Raw genomic sequence first — 13412 nt, 5'->3', positions numbered from 1 at the left:
CAATTAAATAATGAAAATAACCCAATGAACATAAATTGAATGAAATTGAACTAAGCTTGAGAGAAAAAAAGAGCAAAAAACTCGTCCACTTACACAAGAGGTTTTGTTTCAAAACACCTGAAAATCAACACTTTCAATATGATATTAAATACTTCGGTTGAAACACAAGCAAAACCGAATTTAAAAAATAAAAATACAAAATTATTCTGCTTTGGCCGCAAAGTGGCATACCCCGAGTGTATTTCTGCAATAAAGAGGTGTTTATAAAAAATTATATAGTATGCTGTGCGGGGGCGCAAAAGCTGTAGGGATCCCATTGAGGAAGCAACATTAAGACGCGCACAATAAATCGAGAAAAAAGGTCAACCCTTAAGTAACATACGCGTCAGTCTAGAATATTATTATTATTGTTAATGCAGGTGAAAACTGTTAATGTACAAATTTGGATGACGTGAAAAGATTCGTATATACAATGCATATATGCATTCACAACCCATAAATACATACTCACTATATGTATACATGGAAATATATATCGCGGAACAATGAACCTTTATAAATATGTAGTTTCCGACATGTATGCTTTTACAAAATGAAACGCAGCTCATTGAATTATATATACATATATCCGAGTACGTACGCACCTGTGCATGTAAGAAATTAAAAACAATACTCTATTAAACTACGCACTTCTTATGCAAAAAAGTCAATCACACATACATATGAATGTACATATTTTTATATGATACCAAAACTGGTGTTATCATAAACAATTTCAAACCACATGCACCACTCATTTATTTTCATCTCATATTGTGAAAAGAACAAACACGCCGGTACTTAGTATGGAAGCAACTGAAAATAAAAAAAATGCTGAGGCCAATCGGTACTTTTCCTTATGCACACGACAGGGTTGCTGATTCATAGTGGTAGCTTATTTTGGAGAAGACATCTCGTTTCGTTCCATTTCCATTTTGACAAGGCCAACCAGACCAGGTCAGCACTAATCCTGCATATCATTGCTGACGTAAAGCAATGTAACAGTACGGGGAACTTCAGTTGGCAAAACCTACACATCCACTAATGCTAATCATTGTAAAACACTAAATGACCACCAAACACAAACATTAGTACGTTACGATTTTCTAAACCCACTAAAACACGCACTAGATTTAAATATACGTACATAAAATTGAAAAAATTTATTTGACTGCAAATTGTTTTAAATTTTCTTGTTCTTGTATATATTGATTGAAGAAGGATTGCAAAAAGTCATGCTTCCCAATTGACGAGAAGCTCTCCAACTAGAAACAAGTCTATTTTCTTCCTTTACATGCGAAATAGTACATACATATTTACATATGTGTGTAGTACACTTTACAGCTTTTTCCACATGGTATACCTATTTACGAATCTCACAACACATGCGCAGAAATTGCCCTTAACCGGGATGGTATAGTATATCACTCGCCTTTCACATTTGAAAAATATGCATACGAATTTCATTAATTATATATTTAAATATACATATGTATAAATACGCCATAAAATGCTACCGGAAAAATGTAAAGCTTTTATTTTGTTGTAAGAAAAGTCACAGTATGTGCATGAAATCACGGAAATCTCTAAAAAAAAGTAGTTTAATTATAATAAAATCAATTGGGTTTCTTTTATTACAAAATTATGGGTTCACATTTAATTAGTTAAAATAAAAAGGATAAACATAAAAATTAATCAAAACAAATCTGATGTTTTCCAGGAAATTTTAGGTAAAAATCTATTTGAGCTTTTGTAAGTTGTATCTTCATTATTAACAGTCCGATAGATTACGCCTTTAGAAAACCGAAATTAGTTTTTTTATTTATTTATTAGAAAAACAGCATTGAATTTAAGCTCAAATTGATGAAAAAATTAAATCTATAAAAAATAATCGATCAATAATTTAAAAAAATTTAATCCGGTCTTAGTCGAAATATTTAAAATAATGTAACCTGAGAAATCCGGTTTAAAGGAGAAATAGTGTAATTCCAGTGCGAGCAATACATTCATACATAAACACATCCACCTGTATGGATGTTTGTGCATACTATTTAGTAAAATACCCCAAGTGGTGTTATTATCACTTAAAATGCCTTATATACACCAGCAAATAAACAAAGTTCCTTGATAAAATCCCTTAAGAGTGTTAAACTGTAATACTTTCTAACCTGATATTTTTGTATATGATATTAATTGTCAGGTGTCTGCTATAATAAATAACGATGAGGTAAGGATAAGCGCCTGCTGATCCTATTCATGAAAAACAGCAAAAATTACGGATATTTCCTCCGACAGTCTGTCCTACGTTACCGGAACGAAAACATTTAGGGGAATGTTTATGCCATTACAACGCACACTAATTAAAAAGCTTAGTCAAGTATTACAATTTTAATCTAAATAAGCTATTCTTGCATATAACATATGGGTACTATCATTGCATTTCTTGATGAGAAAATATACCATTCAAGCGAAGCAATGGCTTGAAAAGTGTTATGGGGACTCCGCTCCATCAAAAAGAACTATAAAACCATGGTTTGCTGACTTCAAACGTGGTCGTTGAGACACCAATGATGCACGACGCAGTGGACGTTCAAATGAGGCGGTAACACGAGAAAACATCAAAAAAATCCACAAAATCGTTTTGATCGATCGAAAAGTGACGTTGCACAAGATAGCTGACATAGCAAAGATATCAAAAGAACGTGTTGGTTGTAGGAGTATATTACATAAGCATTTGACTATGAGAATGCTCTGTTCAAAGTGGATGGCCGCGTTTGCTCACTCTTGACCAAAACCAAAACAACGCACCGTATCAGAAGTCAATCAAAAGAAGGGCAAAACTACATGAATTGAACTTCGAATTGCTCCCATATCCACCACATTCAACATATCCGGCTCTCAGCGATACTGACTGGCCATTTTTCTTCGTTAGGCCCGGGACTTCTCAGCCCATGTGTTACGTTAAATAATTTAGATGAAGATTTATATGAAATGCTTTGAATGTGGCCACTTCAGACTTATCTTGTGAATAGCAAAATCAATATATTATAAAACAAAAATGATATGATTTATGGTTTATGTAGGTTAAAATATGTTCACATATAGTACATAGATGATCTCGATTTTTGAGTCTAATTAATAATTATGATGGTTCATAAGTCATACGGTCATTCATGTTTGAGCTGAAATAAGGCAAATTCGAGATTCGAGGCGAGATTCGGCGCACTAGACAGGGCTAGTTTGCTGGGCGACAGCCCTTGATCGGGAAAAACTCGAGTCATTCCGGGTCTGGATATTTTAGCACCACCTAAACAACGTGGTTTAACACGTTCTCTTAAACCCACTCATCGAACACCTCACTCCCTCTAGACCCAACCTGTCTAAACACCAGGTTTCCTGGGCCTTTCGTTAGATGAGGGCCTTGTGAACTGCTACAACAACAACAACAACAAATGAATTCGATAATAACAAAATTTACATGTATTTTGTTTTTGCAATTTGCTTGCTCGAACGTCAAAATTTCAACATGGATGTAAACAGACAAATAAAGCAATAAAGCAAAAAAATTACAGTGGATACTGCGAACCCATCTTGTGCGAATTCGCCTCCTAGAGCTGAAAAATCCATTCACTTTATATTATATCGACAGCTTCTTGTGTAAACTGTCAATGGAACTGCAAATCTAACTTTGATGATCGAAGAAAGATAAAAAAAACAGATACAGCGAGAAAGAAAAGCAAATGCAGTCTAACTAAGGAATAAAAGTTCTGATAAAAATGATATGCCAGTTATTTTGTCAAAAGCCGAACATCCGAGCAGAGCGGACGTAATAGAAATGCAACTAGTTAAAAATATGTCATAGATGACATGCAGCCATGTTATGTTCGTCATATTTGAAAAGTCGTGTTAACGTATTTAACTACGTACAAAATAAACCAGTCTAAACTTGTGGAAGGATGCAGGATGAGTCGGAAAAAACACAGGGAGAGTTTGAAAGAGGTTTCGGATTTTCTCCACTTATAAGTGAAACACAGCCTAGGGATATTTATTTAAAACCTGTCATATTCTGCCTAATATTTAAAGGAAAAGTCCACTCTTAACGAAATTTCAATTCGCATTCCTGGTGCTCGCATTTGCTGTCCAGTGAACTAAAAATAAATACCCCTATTAGGGCTGCCGATTCGGCGTAAAATTTATGCATAATTCATGGATAAAGATGGCCGATCTTTAATAATGAGAGAGTAAATTTCTGCAAACAAGACCGTGGCATTGTTTTGAAGGTCTTCGGCTTCGCACTAAAAAGAATAAAAAAATACTAGATTACACAGATAAAAGTAGAACAATTAGCGTAACTTTGTTTAGATACTTCAGAACTAAGAAGGGAGTGTCAAAAGAATCAACTTCTGTAAACTAAACGCAAAAATTGGATTAGCATTAATATAAGCAAAGACGGTTGTAGAAAGGAGACTTAAGGGGGAAGTCTACTGTGAATTTTTCAAAAAATCGATTTTTTTTTATTAGCTTAAAAAATACTTTGAACCCTCTTAAATAAGGTACAATATGTGTTACAGCTGGCTAAATTTTTCTTCGTTGAAATTTCGACCTTTTCCCGAAGCGCTCCAAAGCTTTAAACGCTGAAAACTGAAACTTTAAACGCATTTTTCTCGAAACTAAGTTTTTGTATACGGTGTACACGATATCTCGAGTTCTGATAAATGAATCAGCTTAAAAATTTAATTATATATTCTCTGTAATAGTGTCTCTCGTCTGACATAGGATTTTTTTGATATCGTTATTTGTTAAATTGTTATAAACAATAGTAACATCAATTTTAGGCAAAAAAAAAAAGAAAAAAATTTCAAGAATTTTTTTTTTCAACGCCAAAATTTTTTATCGACATAATCCTACGTCAGACGAGAGTCAATACTATGTATATGATAACAATATTTTGTTTTTTTGTTTTAGATCACCGAAACGTAAGATTTCATGTACACCGTTTAGGCACCTAAGAAAAGCGGACCTGCGCTTGCAGAAGTGCCACAGCGGCCATTTTGAATATTTTGACTTAAAATTTTTTTTTCAAAAACTTAAATATATAATAAAGATAAGAGTTTAAATAGATTTTATGTACGAGCAATATTTTGTTAGAAATAAAATCCGGAAAATAAGCCTGTTTTTTCCCTTGTCACAGTAGACTTCCCCCTTAATAGAAGAGACTGATTGAAGAAAACTCTACAATTACGACAACTCAGCGGCTGAAATACTGTTTGGCTTTGTGCTTTGTGAACTAGCGAGTGGATGAGCTCTCGTTCCAACGCCAATCGGTTCCATGCTACCGGAATGATCCGAATATATATATACCCGGCCAAGGGCTATCACTCCAGCAGGATTCCTTAAACATTAATGTGGGAGTAAACTATTACAACAACAACCGGCACTCAGCGATTTTGAAAGAATCAGTTGGTTTGCTGATGTAACAGGGAATGCGACAATATTTCTTTACAACAGAGGTCGGCAAAAAACTGAGATTGTGTTGGCCATATACAAAAAATTAACGCAACCACCGTCCTGCGTCCTGGTTACTTCATTGCCATCTGAACTTCGACTTATTGGGAGACTGATTCAACTAACCTAAGTTAATACGAGACCTTAAGAGGTCAAAGTGCACTTAACACATTTTTTTTTATTTCATTCACCTTTCTCTTTGTCAAATCCCTTAAAAACTACCAAGTTTCATGAGAAGTGTGAAGGACGGTTAACGACACTGCTGAAAGAGGGGAAAAGCTAATACAACGCTTTAAATACAATAACTCCACAAAGGACACTTACCTTGAAAAAAGATAAGTAACATATACTTTGAAAATGGAAGAAATTGGTGAATATCCACACCCGCTTCCCATATAACGGTAATTTTTAATAAAAAAGGGAGCAAAATTACTCAAATTTGGTACAAATGATAAACTTAGAAAAATGGATACGATGAAATTCAAATTTTGGAAAATGGGTAGTGCCACAACCATTTTTGTATAAACGCGTGTATTTTGATAACGAGTTCTTAAAATTTGCCCAGACTTAATACACGTACTGCTTCCGACATCAATACTATATTAAGATCGGACAAAACCCACGCATACTTTCGAATACGAATTAGCACATCCTTGCTTGTTTTTAATATATAAACAAAACTGTCTAAAGATGCTTCTCTTTCCTTTATCGCATCGGCATTTTCAATACGACTTGATTCCGGTTCGAATTAATTCTAAAATGGTTTTTTTTATAATCTGCAGAACTTAATTTGAATTTCCACCTGGGAACTATTTCAGACCTTGTAAAAATTTATTGCCATGTAATATAAAGGTTTTTCGGTGCTCTTCTCTATCCCATAAGTATGTACTTTAACGTAACTCTGCCTTGGCTCCAATTCTAAATTCAACACCTCACAGATTCTAGGTAGGGAATATTCAAATATAGAACACCCGAATGCACATATTTATATACATTAGGGTGGTCCAAAAAAAATTTGTATGCTGCCGCCCCCCAAAATAGTAAAGAATGAAAAATAAAAAGACCCGTATTTTTTTTTTTTTTTTAATCAGACCATATTTAATGGTGCCGCCGGGGCTTTGAAATATCCCATGTATTTTGCATGGGGAAAAAATACTTTTTCGTAGATTTCATGTAAAAACCTGGAAAATGAATATATTTTAACCGGATAACTCAGTTTCTCTCCCAATTATGAAATAATTAATTTTTTTTGTATTAACTATTTTTTATAGAACCCCAAAAAGCCCCCATAAAACGAAAATCTAAGAAAAAATCGAAAAACAATATTTTATATTACTTTTATGATATTTTTTTGTGAGATTGGTTGTTATTCCCTGACCAATTATGAAGAGAAACTGAGGTATCCGGTTAAAATATATTCATTTTCCAGGTTTTTACATGAAATCTACGAAAAAGTATTTTTTTCGGCTAGAATTTAGTATAGTGCCGATCGCTTTGGAAAAAACGGTAAAAAGGGGGTGATAGAGGGGTGTATCCTCATCTTAAAACTGAAAACAGAACCTGCCGGAGGCTTATAGTTTTTAAGTAATTTAATGTTAAAGTTCTATAATTTAGCGAAAAGTTGGTGTTGCCATACACCTGAAATGAAAACGAAGTTCGCACGCAGGGATGTTCAGTGGAAGGTTCATTGTAAAACTGCAGTATTTTTTGCTGTAATTTAAAGTTGAGAAATGAATTTGAAAATAAAAACATACAACTCATTTAAACTTAAAAACAATGATATTAAGCGTATCACAAAAAATAATAAAGTAATTAAATTGATTAACACAGTATTTTTGCGTGGAACTCTTTATCGCGTAGGCGGCCTTCGGCCGCGCTTCAAAAAAATAACCCTCATCAGTCCAACTCCGGCTACGCAATCCACAGTATTTTTGCGTAGAACTCCTTTTCGCGTGGGCGGCCTTCGGCCGCACTTCAAAAAAATAACCCTCATTAGTCCAACTCCGGCTACGCAATCCACAGTATTTTTGCGTAGAACTCCTTTTCGCGTGGGCGGCCTTCGGCCGCGCTTCAAAAAAATAACCCTCATCAGTCCAACTCCGGCTACGCAATCCACAGTATTTTTGCGTAGAACTCCTTTTCGCGTGGGCGGCCTTCGGCCGCGCTTCAAAAAAATAACCCTCATCAGTCCAACTCCGACTACGCAATCCACAGTATTTTTGCGTAGAACTCCTTTTCGCGTGGGCGGCCTTCGGCCGCGCTTCAAAAAAATAACCCTCATCAGTCCAACTCCGGCTACGCAATCCACAGTATTTTTGCGTAGAACTCCTTTTTGCGTGGGCGGCCTTCGGCCGCGCTTCAAAAAAATAACCCTCATCAGTCCAACTCCGGCTACGCAATCCACAGTATTTTTGCGTAAAACTCCTTTCTGTGTTAAAACCATTGAACCCAAAATTAAAACGTCATATGCGTGTATGTAATAAGGAGGCACAATAACCCCGACCCCCATGATTAAGACTAAACTTAAGAACTTATTTTTTGTTTTCATTTGCAGGCATCCGGCAACACCATACTGTTGGCATTCCAATCTTCTTCTTATTCGCGCTTAAAATTGGAATGTGATTGCATAGGCAAATGTATTTGCATTTAATTTTAATAGATATAATTAAAATATTAGCATAAAAATCGGTAAAAACACGCGTGTGAGTGTATATTTGGTGATTTATAGTGAAATGTTAAAAAATATAGAGTGTAATGTGGCAAATTAAACTGATGTTCCCAAGGGCATTTTGAATGTAAATAATTAAAAAATTATTATTTCCCGATTAATTTAAAGTTATAAAGAGTGTTCCTTAACACCTCACTAACATCTCCACCAAGTTTCATTAAAAAAAAACATTATAGTTTGCCAGAAATTCCAAGATCGGCACTGTTCTAAACTCCAGCCTTTTTTTCCCATGCAAAATACATGGGATATTTCAAAGCCCCGGCGGCACCATTAAATATGGTCTGATTAAAAAAAAAAAAAATACGGGTCTTTTTATTTTTCATTCTTTACCATTATGGGGGGCGGCAGCATAAAAATTTTAATATAAATTTTTTCCCATGCATTTTTGGACCACCCTAATATACATATACCGGCATTTCCACATAGTATTGGTCCTGACTTCATAGCTCAGCGTAATTGTTTTTATCGCTCCCAATCCTTATTTCATTGCACCCGCTTTCTGCAATATGTGCCTGTATATGTACACGTATGCGTAAGTATTTAAGTACATATTGAAGGTTCAATGCAGCTTTATAAAGGGTCTTTCAAAATGATGTGTTTTTGATGGTGGAAGTAATCGTCCGAATGAGTCGACAATAAAAACGATGGTGAAAAATTTCAAAAAACTTGTTCAGTCGAGGATAGAAAAAGGACTGGCAGACCAAAAACTAGACGTTCTGTTGAGAACAACCTTCATGGTAGACATTTAAAGGATGTAATTTTTCACATATAATTGTTAAGAGCTGTATTTCGAATAGTATAGTTTGTAGTAAAACCTCTAAGAATATAAAAATGTTACATTGTTTGCTTTAAAACAACATCTAGGCGCGTCTAATGAAAGACCCTTTATTTTATTTTTCCTAGTGTAACTTGCCAAAAGAAAAATTCTTATTGGGACGTGTGCTGCTGCCATGATATTTTGCATTACTCTTTGTTATTTTTCTGCTTCTCGTGGCTTGTCTGGGTGTCTGACTCTCTGGGCTGACAGTGGTTGAAAATATGTATTTTGTTCAAACTTTAACCACCCTTTCTGCTTCTTACTACTAAACATATGCAAGTGTCACATATGCAGAAGAGGTTACCGTTCCACTACAATTCCCTTTTTATTCCCGTATGTTTTTGCATTTTTTTTTTCATTTCTTTCCATTTAACTTTTATTTTTGTAGTATGGTGTGCACTGTGGTGTTGATTTTCGTTTCTTGTTTTCGATTATACAAAAACTTGACTCTATTTTGCTCTCGGTCCACGGGAACTTAGAAAGAGCGATCAAAAAGTAACGAAATATATGTATATATATATATACATATGCAACACATACACTCATTCTGTTGTTGCTTGAATTTGCTTGTGTACGTGTTCACGTGTTGTTTTTTCGTTATTGTTGTCGTTAATGTGGCGACTGTTGCTTTTGTTGCGTTTTACAGTGTTTTTCTATAAACTTGTATATGTATATTGACAGCGTAGAGATGTGTTTGCGGTAATACTGATTGTCTTTGTTTGCCCTCTACTTGCAAAGTCGATAGCCACGAAACAAAAAACACCAAGATGGCCTAAAAATATACGTATAATTCTTATGTATATTTTGCAGTTAATTTGTTGTTTTGATCCACGTCTCTGTAACATAGATACAAATCGCACGCATACACGTACGCACACTCACGCCCAATTGCATATTATATATGTATGAAAGCATACGAAAGGAAAAACAAAAAAAGAAATATCATAGGTACGAGTATTATTCTAATGAAAATTTACAAAATTCCCCCTTTTCACATAGCACATAAACTGTTACACTTAGACCCTTCAAGTCTTCTTTTTATCCCGATTATGTATATTTGTTTTAATGAAAGAACAAAGATGACGTGTGATTAAAAATTATGACGATGACTCGTTCGCAATTCAATTATCACGAGTATTTACATATATTTGCTGGTTTCTGTTTTATCAAATACTAAAAAATTTCTCTTTACCGATTCACAAAATTGTATGTATGCGCGCGGCACTGTTATGTCTATCTGCCTCTGCCTGACTAACTGGAAGCCCGTTTCTAGTTATTACGTTTGTTGTTTTTAGAGGCTCTCTCGAACTCGATTATGTGGCGAACTGAACTGCGACATGGATGTGTTGTATGTGCTGCGTTTTCATCAATACTTGTTGGTGTGAGTACTTTAACTTGTACGTCACTTTTCAGCGATATGCACGCCTATACTTATACATATGTATACATACATATATATATGTGCTGGCAAGATGTGCTTTTAGTACAAAAATGCCATAATAAAACCAAAGGCCCACGAAAGTATCTAAATTACGACTATGACCAATGAACCCCTGCAAAATTGGAACCACAACGAAATCAAAACGTTGCACAATTATCTCAAGCGCAGCTACACTTATGTATGTGTATATTTATACATATACGATTATTTGATGGATTAAGAGCACCGGAAAAGATATGTACCAATTTATATACATGTGTGCGTAAGCATGTATGTAGCTGTTTGCAAACAAAATGTTGCCATAATATTAATTTTCATATATCTATTGGATTAAGGAAAATTCAAAACCAAGCTTTTAAATTCCTTAACTACAGTAAAGTGTTACTTCATATAAGACAATATTTTATATCTTTTTTCACAAATGCTTTATTGCATAGTTTATGATATTTTCGGTGTTGCTGCAAAAATTGCAAACATCAAAATTTTAACGTGAAGCTGCGCAACTTGGCGGAATGTTTTAAAGAGTTTTAAATAAGAAGCCCCTTAAATACTTTAAAAATAAATACAAAATTCGCTTTAAGAAAAAAGGATTACTTTATATTCACATAATTATTTCTATACACATACCTAATCGAATTCATCAAGAACTCATCTAGATGCAAAGATATCTTTAAAATTCTTTAAGAAAAAGTAAAAAATTCACTCTAGGAAAAATTATTATTGTATATTTACTTTCATATAAACGTTTAAAGCAAAGAAATTTGAAGAACTGGAAGATATAATAAACTGTGAATTACCACAAAGGCGCGTGCGCTCTCTTAATAATTGTATTGCTACTTCTCTTTGACGATATCAGCAGCAGGCTTCTTTTCTACCGCTCTTACAATGAAACAAGGCGAATCCACACAAGGTGAACTCGCTATAGCAGTTTGTTTTGCGATTTACTGGTTGGAATGTCAAAGTACCGTGCTTCTTTGTTGTTATCTTATTTGTTTGTTTACATTCGAACAACCCAATAGCACGTTCACATATAAGTAGATCATCTACTTTTCCAATCCGTAATTAAAAAGCGAGATTCTCCCCCAAAATCTGGGAATATAAAATAATCCTAGATTATTACCATACTTTTTGACATTAAACCCTGTATTTTCTGTGTAATAAGCTATTATTTTATGCATGTAAGGAAAAACGTCAAAGTAAAAACTAAATAAAATGGATGCCGGCAAAGAAAACAGGTTTGTAGACATAATTCTAATAAAACGTTTGTTAGGTATTATTAACTATGCATTCATATAACAGAAAAAAAGCGTTTGTCCATAAAGGTGTGTCCTCTTATTACTTATTACTTATTATAAAATTTAATATCGAATGCGTATTTGCTGCCATAATTTTTTGAAACCTCAGTAAACGTCGAATTACGTCGTTTACGAATTTCCTCCAACTGTTTTTTACTAGTAGTCAATTGCGAAATTAAATTAGCTATTCCTTATGCATCTTTTGTTTGCCCTAACATTACTCCAAATTATTTTTCTTTTTGTGATCTTTTCTACGCTTTATAAATATAGCGTGCAAAATTGATGTTGTAACACAAATGGAGGGACATATGGTACAGTTTCAAGCCGACTCCGAATGGTAGATCTTTTTTATGAGGAGCTTTTTCATGGCAAAAATACACTCGAAGCTTTGCCATTGCCTGCTGAGGGGCGACCGCTACTAGAAAAAACTTTTTCTTCATTTTGGTGTTTCACTGAGATTTAAACCTACGTTCTCTTTAATTTCCGAATGGCACTCACGCACCAACCCATTCGGCTACAAACAGCACAAAGTATCTAACTTAAAATTAGTTATGCACATAGAATAATTTCAAGATCTAAATAAGTGAGTTCAAAAGGTTCAAAAAGCTGCCCTGCCAAAAAAGTCAAGCAATAGGAGCATTAGATGGATAATTATCCCAAACAAGCGGAAGTATGCTCCGAAGGGAACGTTGTGACAAATATAGGCAATCAATTGCACTATGATGAATGACTTACGATAGACATAAGGAATTTAAGGTGCATTTGAGCAATAGAAGAGAAACACATGAGGATACAGAATCACCAAAATTTGAAGAGCGAATTCAAAAAAACATTTGTTAGAAACTATCACTGACGTAAATTAAGAACTTAGCAAAAAAAAAACACCGGAAAAATTTTCTTTGAAGGAGTCATGCTTTAGTAGTCTACGAAGAAATGAAAAAAGAAAGGTACAGAAGCTAAAGGTGCCACCTTCCGAAAACCGCAATTTTGACAACGTATTTTCGTCACGAGTTGGAACAATTCAGAACAAAACAAACAAAAGGGAAATAAATCACTTGTTTGTAAACGTTTAGTGAATGGCTTGTTAATATTGTAATTTGAAGATTTGTGACTTTCAAATTAAGTAAACTAATGAAAACGAGGTGCCGCGTATTAAATTGGGAAAGCGCGAATTATGAAAATACTTCCAAATTCAGTTCTTTCGCGTTTTTATACCGACAACGCTGTGGAAAGAAAGTATGAGTATGTGAAAATTTCTTGTGTTCGACAGTTTGTATTGCTTTCGCTTACTCTTCCTATTTTCAAACTAGTAATTCCCTTCCTTTTGTTGTATTTTATCATCCTTATCATCCTTGGTTTGAAATAGACTTGACAAGCCAATTGACTAGTTTATTTAGCGCTTAACATAAAGCGAATTCATAGAAGGTGAGTTCGCTAGAGTAACAACTAAATATAAGGATGATAGAAGACAAGATTTGGCCACCCGAAGTAAAATTTGAAATAACTTTGGCTCTACGTCACGGGTGTCTCGTCAGTAGAATTGTGCCCGTTTATTTCACACGTATTGGTGTGTTCTTCCAATCAGTC

General features: G+C 34.5%; 1 protein-coding gene across 4 annotated transcripts in view; it reads right to left on the bottom strand.

Annotated features, from left to right (window-relative positions):
- Positions 1 to 10648, bottom strand: part of LOC128856795 (uncharacterized) — a 29507-nt gene extending 18859 nt beyond the window's left edge. Inside the window, exon 1 of one of the 4 annotated variants that reach the window (XM_054092136.1) lies at positions 10232 to 10648. The gene's annotated coding sequence lies outside the window, so the exon portion shown is untranslated. The other 3 variants (XM_054092133.1, XM_054092137.1, XM_054092134.1) reach the window with 3 other exon arrangements.
- Between the last annotated feature and the right edge of the window lie 2764 nt (positions 10649 to 13412).

This window comes from Anastrepha ludens, chromosome 3 (genome assembly GCF_028408465.1).
Source record: "Anastrepha ludens isolate Willacy chromosome 3, idAnaLude1.1, whole genome shotgun sequence".
Lineage (NCBI taxonomy): Eukaryota > Metazoa > Arthropoda > Insecta > Diptera > Tephritidae > Anastrepha > Anastrepha ludens.
This window is presented reverse-complemented; position numbering and strand designations above follow the sequence as displayed.